The 15,152-nt window shown below is 44.5% G+C and overlaps 1 protein-coding gene across 3 annotated transcripts in view; it reads right to left on the bottom strand.

Annotated features, from left to right (window-relative positions):
* The window catches only part of SLC41A2 (solute carrier family 41 member 2), an 82,616-nt gene extending 68,411 nt beyond the window's left edge, over positions 1-14,205 (bottom strand). Inside the window, exon 1 of one of the 3 annotated variants that reach the window (XM_029078966.2) lies at positions 14,058-14,205. The gene's annotated coding sequence lies outside the window, so the exon portion shown is untranslated. Of the gene's footprint in view, positions 1-9,544; positions 9,666-12,622; positions 12,841-14,057 lie in introns of those variants that run through there. The other 2 variants (XM_029078967.2, XM_029078968.2) reach the window with 2 other exon arrangements.
* Positions 14,206-15,152: the final 947 nt, after the last annotated feature.

A 15,152-nucleotide genomic window follows, 5' to 3' on the forward strand; every position in this document is an offset into this window, starting at 1 on the left:
CCATTAAAAAAGTGCACTGCTAAAAATGTTGTGCAGTATCAATGGTATTTATTGAGCAATAACTATGTGCAGAGCACTGTACTAAGTGCTTGGGAGTAAAAATAATAATGATTAATAATCCTTATGGTATTTGTTAAGCACTTACTAAGTGCCAGGCACTGTTCAAAGCACTGGGGTAGACACAAGCTAATAGGTTTGGACACAGTCCCTCTTCCACATAGGGCTCACAGATTTAACCCACATTTTACAGATAAGGGAAATGAGGCCAGAGAAATAAAATGACTTGCCCAAGATCACACAGGAGACAAGTGGCAGAGCCAGAATTAGAACTCAGGTCCTTCTGACTCCCAGGCCTGTGCTCTATCCACAAGGCCACACTGCTTCTCAAGACACGCTGCTCCTCAAGCCACGCTGCTTACCTGCCCATAACAAGTTTACAGTCTAGAGGGGGAGGGAGACATTAATCTAAGTAAATAGGTAATTTACTTCCAAAGTAAATAAGTCTTTTGCTTCCAAAAGAAGGGCTAAAATGAAGACACCTCTTGGCAACAACATAGAAACAGAGATGAGATGTAGAAGCAATTTTTAAAAATGCATATTGTGTGGTGGTGACAGAATCACATGTCAGAAACACCTAAGGACTGAGGATCTGTTGTGAGGGAATTGATGAGAGTAGCTTGGCCTAGTGGATAGGGCACAGGGTTGGGAGTCAGAAGGACCCAAGTTCTAATCGCAGCTCTGCCACTTGTTTGCTGTGTGACCTTGGACAAGTCACTTAACTTCTCTGGTCTACAGTTGCCTCATTTGTAAAATGGGGATTAAGGCCGTGAGTCCCTTGTGGGACAGGGACTGTCTCCAACCTGATAACCTTGTATCTACCCTAACACTTAGTACAGTGCCTGGTACATGGTAAGTGCTTAATGGCATTAAAAAAGAGAGAGAGTAGTGGTTTTCAGAGCATCACTCCCACTCACTCATCTCTGGCAGTTGTGTTCTGGCTGAGGCAAAGGGTGCTATGGGTATTGGGAATATGCTTCATAATCAAGTGAGTGAAGATACTTGACTATATTCATTGCAGGTTACAGCACTAACAGAAATGTCTTAAGGGGTGAACTTCAAAAGGAAATGAACAGAGATGTGCCACCTGCAATGTGGCTGAAGTATCTCTGCTTTCAGACCCTGTTTCTTGTCTTCTGAGTTCTTAGTTATTTTTATGTGAAAGAAGTGAGCTTTTGCTTTCAGATGTTTCTCCCTTCTTAGGTGTATCCCTACTTTCATTAAGAGCTTTCATGTTCTCCCAGTCAAGCTGCTTGGCACTAAATTTGGCATGTTTTGCCAATATGCAGCTTGATTGACAGAAGACAGTTCCAGTAGCTTGCAAAGCAGTTTTTGCCTTTTCCTGGGAAAAGCCCTGTTCTTTATATCTTTCTTGACATATTATGGATGTTAATCCAGGCTTAGCAGAAGGATTCTGGGTGTGGCCTTTGGTAAGACCCACAGGTCCAACCCACTAAAAGCAGGCACACACAGACAATATAATATGGTAGAAGGCAATCACAGATGCAGACACAGATACACAGAGAGAGCAGACAACTCTCCCCCCTACGCACACACACACCCTTCCCCCAAACTCCTCCCCAACACCCCCCCACACACACAAACACACATACACATATACTCTGGAGGCAGCTGGTGAGAGCGTAGCCCCTGTTATGGGAACTGGTGGGGTGGGGCCAGGAGAAAAAGTTTTAGAGATCTTGGCTCTTGTGAAGTGGGGAGGAGAGAGTGTCCAACAAGAGACTATGAAAATCTGCAGGATAAAAAAAGAGAAATGGAAATATTCTACTTTTAAGCACGTGGATTTAAGACTCCCTTCTGCTCCTTTCCCAAGACTCTCTAAGGAGAAGTTTAGATTTCATGGCAATTACCAATATTAAAGAATAGAGGAGAACACCGGTGTCCTAGCCATCTCTACAACAGGTTCTAAAACAAACTGGTTTGAGCACTGTTTAACATCCAGTGGCTTCCATGCTCTGTTTTATAATTACACTAGGTCCAGCTACCAAGCAAAACTTACTTTAGTCTCACCAATTACTTGAAGGCGCTCCAAGGGATTTCTTTTGAAGTGGAATGAAAAAAACCCTTCCTATCTCAGAATAACCACTATTTAGCTGAACTAAAAGATATGTTTTTCAGAATATCACAGCCTAATAAAAAGCCTTCAGATATTTGGCATACTTTGCTGAACCTAAAGCCCCTTACTTAACTGGAATTAAAACACATCTGCATTAATTATGAATCTGAATGTTTCAGAGTAACGATGTCAAGGTCACACAAGAATGACGCAGAGTTGGGGTGGAGGATATGCAGAGGAGGAAAAAAAGAACAGTTAACTGGTATTGTGGAAACATCTAATTGCTAGGCTAGGCAAGACTCAGACACATTCTGTACAAACACTAAGGCCCAGGATGAGTCATAGCCATGATTCAGCTGTCTGAATTTATTTCCTAAAACCCACCACATTTTGAAAATAAAAATATTCAAAAATTTCCAAGATTTCGAAAAGAAAGAGTAGCAATTTCACAAGCTTTAACTTTGAAAATTATTTACTTGGAAGCACTGTAGTTTGCAGATGATAAAATAATTTATTTTAGGAAATAGAGATCTTCTCCATAGTCCAAAGTCCAGGGTAATAACTTGATATGGTTAAACTTCTATATTTAACAAAAGGGTGCACTTAACTCTTGTAAAGGACAAATCTTTCAACCAAGGGAGATTATTTACATATAGGATATTCCGGCATGGTCTCAAATAAAATATGAGTCCCACGAGAGACAGGGATTCTGTCCAACCTGATCATCTTCTATATACCCCAGTGCTTGGCACACAGTGGCTGCTTAACAAATATTACAATTATTATGGAGTTTACATGATAACACGAAGAGAGTTGGTAGTGCAACTGAACTGTAAAATTGACCACTCGGTAAAAATGAACCCTAGGTCTTTCATTTCTGCTGCCTAAAACTGTAATTCAAAAACTGTCTTTTTAAAGTATGATCCCAAGGCCCCGCCAATTCAACCATGGCCACACCACCTCTGATACCAGTCTTCCTGACTTTCACTTCTTGGAGAAACAGCTCCCCATTGCCTCTCTTTTCCCTGAGTAAATATGCCTCCTAGAGCACTTCCAGGGCTACGTTTAGATTGGGACTGTTGCTTGGGAGGAGAAGGGGATTCCTCCTCTACCGTTCACAGAGGGGAGCCTTGAGGGCTTTGGCCCCACCAAAGTAATCTGCAATTTCTACAGACTATAAGCTTGTTATAGGCAATGGACGTGTCTGCTAAGTCTGGTGCACTGTACTCACCCAAGCGCTTAGTACAGGGCTCTGCACATAATATGTACTTAATAAATACTATTGATTGGTTGACTGACAGTGAAGGGCTCAGATCATTTACTCTCTCAAACATTATATACAAAAGCTTTGATGGTAAGGTAGGAGTCTTCCCTGATTTTGAGGATTTTTTAATCGAAGAAGTGGTGAACATGAAGAAAATGGCACGTCATGTGTGGTCAGTATTTTAAAAGCTTGGGCTCTGTATCCATTTTTCCATTCTTTCTTGTTTCTGCTTCTACTTATACCTATTCACTTTCCCGACATCCCTAATGAAAACAGTTAAACAAACATGAAACGGAATTTATCCTCCTACCTTGCACTCTTCTCTGGGTAATGCCAGTTTTCTCTAGACTTGTTGACCCATCTCTGCCAGAGATTTGATTCTACAGGAGACCACCCAGGCTGAGAAAATGCTATCCCAAGATACTACAGGCTTGTAGTAAAATCCCAGATACATTTTAAAAACTCAAAAAAAAAAAAAGACAGCAATGTGATATTCCAACCTGAGTATTAACCGTACCATAATACAATGGAAAAATAAAGGAAGTGGCCCAATTAAACTAAACTAAAGGTGGAGGCATTGGCCAGATAGGCTCCCCATGGCAGGGCCTTTGTGGAAACCTGGGGATCCTTCTAAAAATACTGTTACTATTATACATGGCCTCTACAGTACATTTTAGATAGATAAGGGAGTTGGAGCTACATTTTTAGCTGAGCTCCTCTTCTGCCTCCCCTACAAATTTGAGAACCAGTAAAATTAAAAGGCGGTGAAACCGTGCCATAACAATTACAGCCTATAGTGAAACTCTCATTAAGGGAGGAAACAAAAGTGAAACTGTACTTCTTGACCAGGATAACATCTTTAATTCTGTAAGCTGTTACTATAAAAAAGCATTTTTAAAAATTTATAAGTTTAGGATTTCACCAGTAAATTCCAAATGAACTAGGATATCTTGTGAACATGAAATGGACAGCCTGAATTGTTCAAGTGATATAAGCAAAGGTACTGGATGTCACAAGCCCTGGTTCTTCTCCAAACCCCAGAACTGATCTACTAAACAATCAATTGATGGCATTTATTAAGCATCTACAATACATTAGAGTTGGTAGACATGATCCCTGCCCATAAGGACCTTAAAGACTGGGGGGTGGGGGGGAGACATTAAAATAAATTACAGATAGAGGAAAGAGCAGAGTATAAATATATGGAACTAAGTGTTCTGGGGGGTGGAGTGAATATCAAAGTGCTTAAGGGGAACACACTCAAATAAAGCAGAAAGGAGAGTGATTAGGGGAAGAGAGATGGTCAGAGATGACTTCTTGAGAAGATATGATTTTAGTAGGGCTTTAAGTATGATGAGGAGCATGGTGGTCTGCCGTATATGAAGGGGAAGGAGTCCCAAGCCAGAAGGAGGAAATGGGTAAAGGGATCAGCAGCAACATAGATGAGAGCAAGGTACAGTGAGTAGCTTGGCACTAGAAGAGCAAAATATGTGGACTGGGTTGTAGTAGATGAGCAAGATCAGGTAAGAAGTGATTGAGTGATGCATGAAATGGAGACAGAAAATAAAGGAGGCAGGGAGTTTAGCAAGGAGGCTGATACAGTTTTTTAAGGCAGGAAATGAGAAGCAGACTGGGCTAGTGGAAAGCCCAGGCTTGGGAGTCAGAGGACCTGGATTCTAATCTTGACCACCACTTGTGTACTGTGTGACTTTGGGCAAGTCACTTAATGTCTCTGGGCCTCAGTTGCTTCATCTGTAAAATGGGGATTAAATCCTCCTCCCTCATATTTAAGCTGTAACCCCCATGTGGGACAGGGACTGTGCCAAACCCAATTATCTTGTATCTACTCTAGCACTTAGTACAGTGCCTGGAACATAATCAGTGCTCAGCAAGTACCATTAAAAAGTGCCTGGATTAGCACGGTAACAGTTTGGATAGAAAGGAAGGGAGAGATGTGAACTGATAGGATTTAGTCTCAGACTGAATATGTGGGTTGAATGATGGAGATGAATCTAGGATAATGACAAGTTGAATGGGTTTGTGAGACAGGGAGGATGGTGGTGGTTTACAGCGATGGGAAAGTCCGGTGGAGGACAGGGTTCGGATGGGAAAATGAAGAGTTCTGTTTTGAATAGGCTAAGCTTGAGGTGCTGGAGGGAGAGCCAAGTAGACATGTCCTCAAGGCAGGAGGAAATGTGGGCTTGTAGGGAAGCAGAGAGGTTCAGGGATGGAGAGGTAGATTTGGGAATCATCTATATAGAGATGGTAATTAAAGCCATGGAGCAAATGTATTCTCCAAGGGAATGGGGGTAGAAGGAGACCCAGAACTGGACCTTGGGGAACTCCCACAGTAAGGCCTGGGAGCCAAAGGAGGAGCTCGTGAACAAGACTGAGAAGGTGTGGTAAGAGAAATAGAAAAACCAGAAGACAGTGGCAGTGAAGCCAGGGATAGATAGCTTTACTAGGAGAAGGGTGTGTTCTACAGTGTCGAAGGCAGCTGAGAAGTCAAGGAGATTTAGAATGGAGTACAAACTATTGGATTTGGAAAGAAGGAGTTCATTGGTGACCTTAGAGAGGTGGTTTCAATAGAGTGGAGGGGCTCACTGTAGGCAGGGAACGTGTCTACCAACTCTGTTATACTGTACGCTCCCAAGCACTTAGTATGGTATTCTGCAGATGTAAGCACTAAATAAGTATGATTGATTGATTGACTTATTGGGAAAAGTCAGACTGCTGGGGTTCAAGGAGAGAACTGGGGAAGCAGCAGGGCCTACTGTTTGGCCACGGACCTGGGTGTCAGATGACCTAGATTCTAATCTTGGCTCTGCCACTTGCCTGCTGTGTGACATTGGACAAGACACCTAACTTCTCTATGCCTCAGTTTCCTCTGTAACATGAGGGTTAAATCCTACTCCCTCCTATTTAAACTGTGAGCCCCAAAATGGGATAGAGACTCTGTCCAACTTGATTATCTTGTATCTATCCCAGTGCTTCATTCACTGTTTGGCACACAGTAAGCACTTAAATACCAAAGTAATAATAGCGACTTTTATTACTAGTATTAAATGGAGGCAGCAGGTGTAAACAACTCACTTGAAGAAGTTGGGGTGATGACTGGAGGGCACTATGAGGTCCGGGGAAGGGGGTTTTTTTTTTTTTTAGAGTAGGGGACACATGGGCAAGTTTGAAAGCAGTGGAGGAGTTGTTGGGGTGTGAGGGGATGAAAATCGTGGTCAGGGAGGGAACAAGTGTTTTAATAATGTGCCAAGTGATGGAATCAGAAGCTCAGGGGGAATGGGTAGATTTTAAGAGGTGATAGATCTCATTTTGAGGTACTTCTGAAAGAGAAGAAGGGACAGAAGGAGGGTGGGGGACTGGAGAGGTACAGGGGAGATTTAGGGGAGATCACACCTGATGGCTTCAATTTTAATTGACGCTTTACTTGGTAATGGGCTAATTGAAATTATCATCCTACGCTTCAGTTTCTATTAAATGGAAATAATAATTCATTAGTGAAACTGAACCCTGAGATTCTGGGGTAAAAATTACAAAGGGCTACATATTAGTAACTGAGTATAATTTTCCCATTATTTTGAAAGCACAAAAGTTTAGTCCATGCGGCTGAGCTATACAAAAATGTTGCAAACTAGAACCAAGCTCCTATCCTTCCCTAATTACCTAATCCAGTTGCACTTACTCACTCTTCCAAATATGCAAACACCAAAAGTAATTATACTGAAAGCCAAATATAAACATTAAGCATGTGTTCTTCTAAATAAACTATAGTATGTTCACTAAAGGAACTAGGAAGTGGGATATATATTACTAAGAGTAATAGAGAGGGTTTCATTCCTATACCTTAAGGAAATCCTCTCACCAAGAACTAGCTTTGCTGGGCAGTCTCTGTAACTGTTCCCAAACATTGTGCAACAGTCAAGCACATTAGTGCACAAGCGAAAAGGCATCCAAACCACCGTTTCAAGTCTAATAAGGTGAACTAACATGTTTGGTCCAAGCCAGATTCTTCTACATTTCCTCTTGCCTTATGAGTCCTGGTTTTACTTAACCTAAATCATATTTGAATTTTGCTAATGACTATAATCTACACCAAATGCTAGGTTTTAGAGCACTGGATCAACAATTCTTCTGCCCCCCGAACTTGTTCTAAAGTTAATAATAATGTTAGTATTTGTTAAGCGCTTACTATGTGCGGAGCAGAGTTCTAAGCGCTGGGGTAGACACAAGGGAATCAGGTTGTCCCACGTGGGGCTCACAGTCTTAATCCCCATTTTACAGATGAGGTAACTGAGGCACAGAGAAGTTAAGTGACTTGCCCACAGTCACACAGCTGACAAGTGGTGGAGCGGGGATTCGAACCTACGACCTCTGACTCCAAAGCCCAGGCTCTTTCCACTGAGCCATGAAATAGGATTCCCTCCTGAACATCTCGAATATTCTGTACTTATCAACCTCCCAAGGAAGATTACTTATAGTAATCTTAGTATCACCTCCGCACACAAAAACTTCTTACCATTAGTGATAAGGCACTATATCAGTTCTCCTCCTCCTGCCTAAACTCCCTAATCTCTTGCTACAGACCCACTGCGCATAATTCATTCCTCTAATGCCAGCCTACTCTCATCAATCTCATCTATCTTCAACCCCTTGTCAGTCAAACATATTTACTGAGCATTTATTGTGTGCAGAGCACTGTATTAAGCACCTGGGAGAGTACAATATAACAACAGCCACAACCACATCTTCCCTCTGGAACTCCCTCCCCTTTCATATACGACAGACCAAAACCCTCCCCATCTTCAAAACCATTCTAAAATCCCATCTCCTCCTAGATGCCTTCTCCAACTATACCCTCATTTCCCCTACTCCCTCTCCCATCTGTGTTGCCCTTACAATTAAATTGATACATTTTATTCATCCCACCCTCAGCACTTACGAACACATCTGTAATTTATTTTAATGTCCATCTCCAGCTCTAGACTTTAAACTCTTTATGGACAGGGATTGGGTCTACCAACTCCATTGCAGTGTATTCTCCAAAGCGCTTAGTTCAGTGCTCTGCACACTGTAAGCGCTCAAATACAAATGACTGATTGATCAACTACATATCTGACAATGTTTAAATTTAGGAGAACAATCTTTGGGATTAAATGCATATTTATAAGATAGTCTTAATTGCTTCTTAATTTTATTAATCGATTACTGTAAATTTCAAAGCAATATTCAAATGCTTGATATGAGTAGACCCATCTTGCCCCTAGGAAAAAATGAATGGTTAACACTTCATTCTATCCATAAAGGCCTCTAATGGAATACAATTATATTTTTAATCTCCTCAGAATAATTATTTGTCTGTACAGTTCTATAGGAATGCTGACAAGCAGGTGTGGCTCACTGGAAAGAGCCTGGGCTTTGGAGTCAGAGGTCATGAGTTCGAATCCCAGCTCTGCCACTTGTCAGCTGTGTGACTGTGGGCAAGTCACTTAACTTCTCTGGCCCTCAGTTACCTCATCTGTAAAATGGGGATGAAGACTGTGAGCCCCACGTGGGACAACCCGATTCCCCTGTGTCTACCCCAGCGCTTAGAACAGTGCTCTGCACATAGTAAGCGCTTAACAAATATCAACATTATTATTATTATTATTAGGTACATTACAAACGGATTACTAAAGCCATGGGTGTTCTAGTCTCTGTCACAAAGACAACGGTCTACAATCATAGATTCTCTCTCAGGCTTGCTAAAATGTCAGTGGGGGAATGGAGTGGGTGACAGCTCTCTGGCAGACACCCAAGTTGTACTCTGGGGCAAGACTGATAGCGAGTGGTCTGTTTCAAACTTCTCTCTGGCATGGATTTTACAGTTGTTTTGGTAGACACAACTGAACACTGCAATCATAAATAGTAAATATGCATCTCAGGTTGAGGTTTGTTTTGGAGGTAGAGTTTGGTAATTTAAATCCAAATTCCTTAAACCATAATACATTTTCTAAATTCAAAAGAATAGTTAAGTACAGTGAACTCCAGCTTCAGAACTACTACTAGTCTATGGTCTCATCAGCAGATGGGGGTGGGGGTAGGGGGAGGCAAAGAATTAGAGAGGGCAAGCAGAACTGGAAAGTATTGCTTACTGGAAAATACTTTTCATGACACAGAAAAATGCAACTCTATCTGGAATCTGTTCTTTCATTCATTCTTCATCAACTCCCCTGCCCATTATCAAAACTGTGTGTTGAAACAAATAAGGTCTTCAAGGTCTACCTATTGCACTCCTTGTGACATTACAATAACTGCCATGACAACAAACTGACATCAAAAAATTCTACACTGAATTCAAAAGCATTCTATTTTTTTCCCCCCTCTGGAATCAAAATATTTTGACTTACGTAAGGAAAAGGGTGGTCTCTAACTTCCACATCCTTCTTACAATGAATCACAAAAGTATAAGATTTACTTAGCCCATTCTTTTCTTCATAGGGGAATAGCTGAACTCCACCTAACATTCCATTAATAGTATTCCTAGGAGAAGGCATTACTAAAACCCAACCTTTTGCCTTGAAGCCAATTTTTTATGCTTCAACTTCCTACCTTTACTGGACTGCAAAATACACGTTCTTTATTTTTACATTATTATGAGTCAAAATCACACCATTAATGATATTGAAAAGACACTGATAACCCCCTTACCAGGATGCCAGTCCCATTTCCCTGAGCCACCACAAAGAAATCCTGGGAGATCTAGTCCTACTATTTGAAAAATATCTGTGAGTTCCATGTGGGACCAAGGACTGTGACCAATCTAATAATAATAATAATTGTGGTATTTAAGTGCTTATAGTGTGCCAGGCACTGTACTACTAAGCACTGGGGTGGATACAAGCAAATGAGATTGGACACAATTCCTGTCCCTCCTGGGCCTCCCAGTCTATGCCTACCCCAGGGTTCAGTGCAGTGCTTAGCACACAATATATACTTACATATGTTTATTACTGTAAAGGATGAAAATATTTGTTGTCCTAATCCAATGGAGAAGTGACTGAAATTTCTCTATAGGAAGGGTGACTTTCACTATTAGGCTGGCAGATTAACACTGGATTTGGGGATTACTCTTAGTGTACAAGTATCTTTATTCTCCAGTAGAGTGTAACTCCCTTGTGGGCAAGGAACATGTTGCTTCATTATTCTGTACTTCCCAAATGCATTCAATAAAAACAGTATTACTACTACTATACCACTACTAACAGCAATAATAACGGTATTAAGCAACTAGGAGCCAAGCACTAAACAAAACACTATCTTGGGAAAGCATAAATCAGCTGTGGCCATTTTGAAGAATAACAAACAATACCAGTTATCCTCTAAGGGATGGGATGAGGCCGCTGTCAAGGAACCTCTCAACAGTAAGTACTTACTCGGCTAGGGAAGGCTAGAAGCAGTTGTTTCTGAAATCAGTATTTCCAGCTGCTTCCAGAAGCTCAAGGGCAATCATAGGGACCAGTGCTGACAGTTCATTTCATTTCCACCGTGTTCTTACAAGATGGAAAGGTAATGAATCGATAGAGTTGGGCCTTATCTTGATCCCAAAGAGTAAGGTGCAGAATATGAACTGCACCTGCTATTTTGGGGACATGGGAGAGGAGAGAGGCGGAGGCTGTTTAGTGTGGTGGCTATGTGGGGGAAAAAACTAGAATCCTATGAAGTTCATATAAAAAAAGAAACCCACAGATATTCTTATAGCAAGCATTTCATATCTTCTGAAACCCGAACGATCATTCTGTCTTCAAAATAACCCAGGCGATGGGGTGGCACTGTTATCTCTTTTTAGATAATGAAACAAGTAGGCAGGGACACAATACATGGTCTCAAAGTCATATGGTGTGTCAATAGCAAAGCGAGGATTAAATTTAAGGTTCTTTTTCTTTTGGGTAACCATTTAACCCTGAACTGGTGGATTTCAAATTGTTGTATTCTTGCAGCCCAAAACATACATACTTTAAACTCCTTGAAGGCAGGGTTGTGCCTTTTACCTCTAGTGTACTCCACACAAAGTTGGTACAATTAATTGCAAAGTAGAAAGAAATCTCTTCTAACACACAAAGCAATGCTTTAAAAGTTGTGAGCCCTTAAAAGTGATAATATGATGACAAAATAATCCCTTGGGCCACGTGAGCTTCAGAACCTACAGACAAAACACTTCACAGTACATTCATAATTGATTTAAACGAAATTGTGTGAGTTTCTCAAGCATCAGCACCTTATGTTTCCTCATTCCATTGTAACCCAGTGTGTGCACCCAACTATTAATTAATGCAATACGTATGCCAGTGTTCATCTAACTAACCAATAAGTGGCTCACCTTAATTACCAACCCAAATACGCAAAAAATACCAACGATGCATAGCCCTCTGACTCTAAAAAGTTAATCAGGAGAGGCCCTGTCTGAGAAAAAACATTCAAATTAAAAGAACAAAAACTAGCCAGTGCCTGGAAACAAAGGAGTAGTTAAAGTTAATAATTGGTTGTCCAGCTAATTTTGTTTTGTCTCAAATGGAAGTGAAGATAAACTGCAAAAATCCTAGGGTCCATTGAGCAGGGTCAAATTCAAATGAACCTTTCCGTCTGACCAATTACACATCTTGCGTTGGGTTTTGGGGGGGATTTCCCCCCACTTTCCAGTTAAAGTAAATAATTGGTTGTCTGGCTAATTTTGTTTTTGTCTCAAATGGAAGTGAGGATAACCTGCAAAAAAATATCCTAGGGTCCACTGAGCGGGGTCAAATTCAAATGATCCCTTCCAACGTCTGACCAATTACGCATCTTGCGCTGGGTTTTAGGGGGGAGTTCCCCCCACTTTCCAGTTAAAGTTAATAATTGGATGTCTGGCTAATTTTGTTTTTGTCTCAAATGGAAGTGAGGATAAACTGCAAAAAAAAATCCTAGGGTCCACTGAGCAGGGTCAAATTCAAATGATCCTTTCTAACGTCCGACCAATTGTACATCTTGCGCTGGGTTTTGTTTTTGGTTTTTTTTTCGGGGGGAGGGTGTTTCCTTCCACTCTCCCAGAAAAGGCTGCAATAAGTAAAATGGATGGGAGGAAGCCCAACCCGCCTGGCTTGGATAAATTTCAGACAATCCTCACCACTTACTCTTCCAGCCCCGTGGGCCGGGCTCCGTCGGTGTCTGGAGCAGGCTACCCTTCCGAGACTTACCTGGCCGAATCTGACGCCGGGCCCAACTCTTTAGAGGGGGGTAAAAAGAAACAAACAAGCAAACAAACAAACCAAAAAAAAAAAAAAGGCTCAAATCATCCGACCCAAACGGGTCCGAGGTGGTGGGTGTTGGGCGGGAACGTGGCAACCAACGTTCGCAAAAGTAAAACAGAAAGTTTCACCCGTTTGCTGGTCCCCGGGGGGGCCTGGTGAACACTCCCTCAACCGACCTCGGGACAGGCAGCCAGGGAGAGAGAAGGGGGAGGAAAGGGAGGCTTCTCTTCGGGAGCAGGGATGGAGGGAGGAAAGGGAGGCTTCCCTTTGGGAGCAGGGATGGAGGGAGGAAAGGGAGGCTTCCCTTTGGGAGAAGGGATGGAGGGAGGGAAGCAGGGAGGGAAGGGAGGCTTCTCTTCGGGAGCAGGGAAGGAGGGAGGAAAGGGAGGCTTCCCTTTGGGAGAAGGGATGGAGGGAGGGAAGCAGGGAGGGAAGGGAGGCTTCTCTTCGGGAGCAGGGAAGGAGGGAGGAAAGGGAGGCTTCTCTTCGGGAGCAGGAAAGGAGGGAGGAAAGGGAGGCTTCTCTTCGGGAGCAGGAAGGGAAGGGAGGCTTCTCTTCGGGAGCAGGGATGGAGGGAGGGAAGGAGGGAGGAAAGAGAGGCTTCGGGAGCAGGGAATGAGGAAGGAAAGGGAGGCTTCTCTTCGGGGGCAGGGAAGGAGGGAAGAAAGGGAGGCTTCTCTTCGGGAGCAGGGAAGGAGGGAGGAAAGGGAGACCTCTCTTCGGGAGCAGGGAAGGAAGGAGGGAGGAAAGGGAGGCTTCTCTTCGGGAGCAGGGAAGGAAGGAGGGAGGAAAGGGAGGCTTCTCTTCGGGAGCAGGGATGGAGGGAGGAAAAGGAGGCTTCTCTTCGGGAGCAGGGATGGAGGGAGGGGAGGCTTCGCTTCGGGCCACCCTGCTGGGCTGGTTAAAGCTGCTCCACGCCCCGAGGCCCTTCCTGACACACAGACACACACCACAGACACACACACGTTTCTCTCTCCTTCCTCCCCGTGGCCTTTCGGGGCCGGGCCGGGGAAAGCGTTTGGTTCCAACGGCGGGCAGCTGGGGAGCCGAGGGAGGAGAGGGAGATTCTGGATTCTATTTATTGCCATTGTTCTTGTCTGTCCGTCTCCCCCGATTAGACTGTAAACCCGTCCAAGGGCAGGGACTGTCTCTGTTACCGATTTGTCCATTCCAAGCGCTTAGGCCAGTGCTCTGCACATAGGAAGCGCTCTTGAATGAATGAGACCGCAGGGTGGGCGAGGGCAGGCAGAGCCGGCCGCTCCTCCTCCAGCTCCCCCAAGCTCCCTGCCGTCGGGCGCGTTTCTGTCAGCCGGCCCCCTCCTCCGGGCAGCCCTCCCGGCATGGGGGGGGGGGCAGCTCCCGCACCCCCTCCCCCTTTTACCTCAGAGGCGCGGCGCCCCACAGCCGGGACAGGCGGAGGGGCTTTCCCTCCATCCTCGCCGCCGCCAGAATCGTCCCCCGGGGCGAAGGAGGAGGGGAGGATCCACCTCGTCCCCTTCGTCCGCCGCCGCCGCCGCCGCCTCAGCCGTGACAGGTCCTGCCGCCTCGTCGGGGCCGCGCCCCCCGCGCGCGCGCCCGCGGCTTCTCTCCCTCCCCCCCGCACTGCGCAGGCGCCGGAGGCTCCGGGGGGGGGGGGGGGGGGAGCGGGGGCGCGCACGGGACTCCCTTGATGATGTGGCCGCCGACGCGCACGATTTCGACGGGAAGCGCGGCCGAGCCGGGTTCCCACCCTACCGCGCAAGCGCGCCGTCCCGCCTTTTCACACCCCACCGCGCAGGCGCGCCGTCCCGCCTTTTCACACCCCACCGCGCAGGCGCGCCTTCCCAGGACGGCGAGGAGCCACGTGGCTCCAGGGCCCTGGGGGAGCCAGGACAATGATAATGATGATGGCATGGGCGAAGCGCTTACTATGTGCAAAGCACCCTCCTAAGCGCTTGGGGGGGATAATAATAATAATAATGTTGGCATTTGTTATAATCTTACTATATGTTGGTATTTGTTAAGCTCTTACTATGTGCAGAGCACTGTTCTAGGTACAGGGTAATCAGGTTGTCCCACGTGAGGCTCACTGTTAATCCCCATTTGACAGATGAGGTAACTGAGGCACAGAGAAGTGAAGTGACTTGCCCACGGTCACACAGCTGACGAGTGGCAGAGTCGGGATTCGAACCCATGACCTCTGGCTCCCAAGCCCGGGCTCTTTCCACTGAGACACGCTGCTTCTCGTACAGATCTAAGTGCTTGTAGAGTATAACAGAGTCGGTAGACATGTGCCCTCCCCACAATGAGTTTACAGTCTCGAGGGGGAGACAGACATTAATATAAATAAATCATGGATATGTACATAAATGTTGTGGTATAACAGATTTGGTAGACGTATTCCCCACAACGAGCTTACAGTCTAGCGGGGCCCTTCAATCAGGCTGACTATGGTGCTTTCTCCAAATTCAAGGTATCCATCGTGCCCCAACTCCTG

This window comes from Ornithorhynchus anatinus, chromosome 14, assembly GCF_004115215.2.
Source record: "Ornithorhynchus anatinus isolate Pmale09 chromosome 14, mOrnAna1.pri.v4, whole genome shotgun sequence".
Taxonomy (NCBI): Eukaryota; Metazoa; Chordata; class Mammalia; order Monotremata; family Ornithorhynchidae; genus Ornithorhynchus; species Ornithorhynchus anatinus.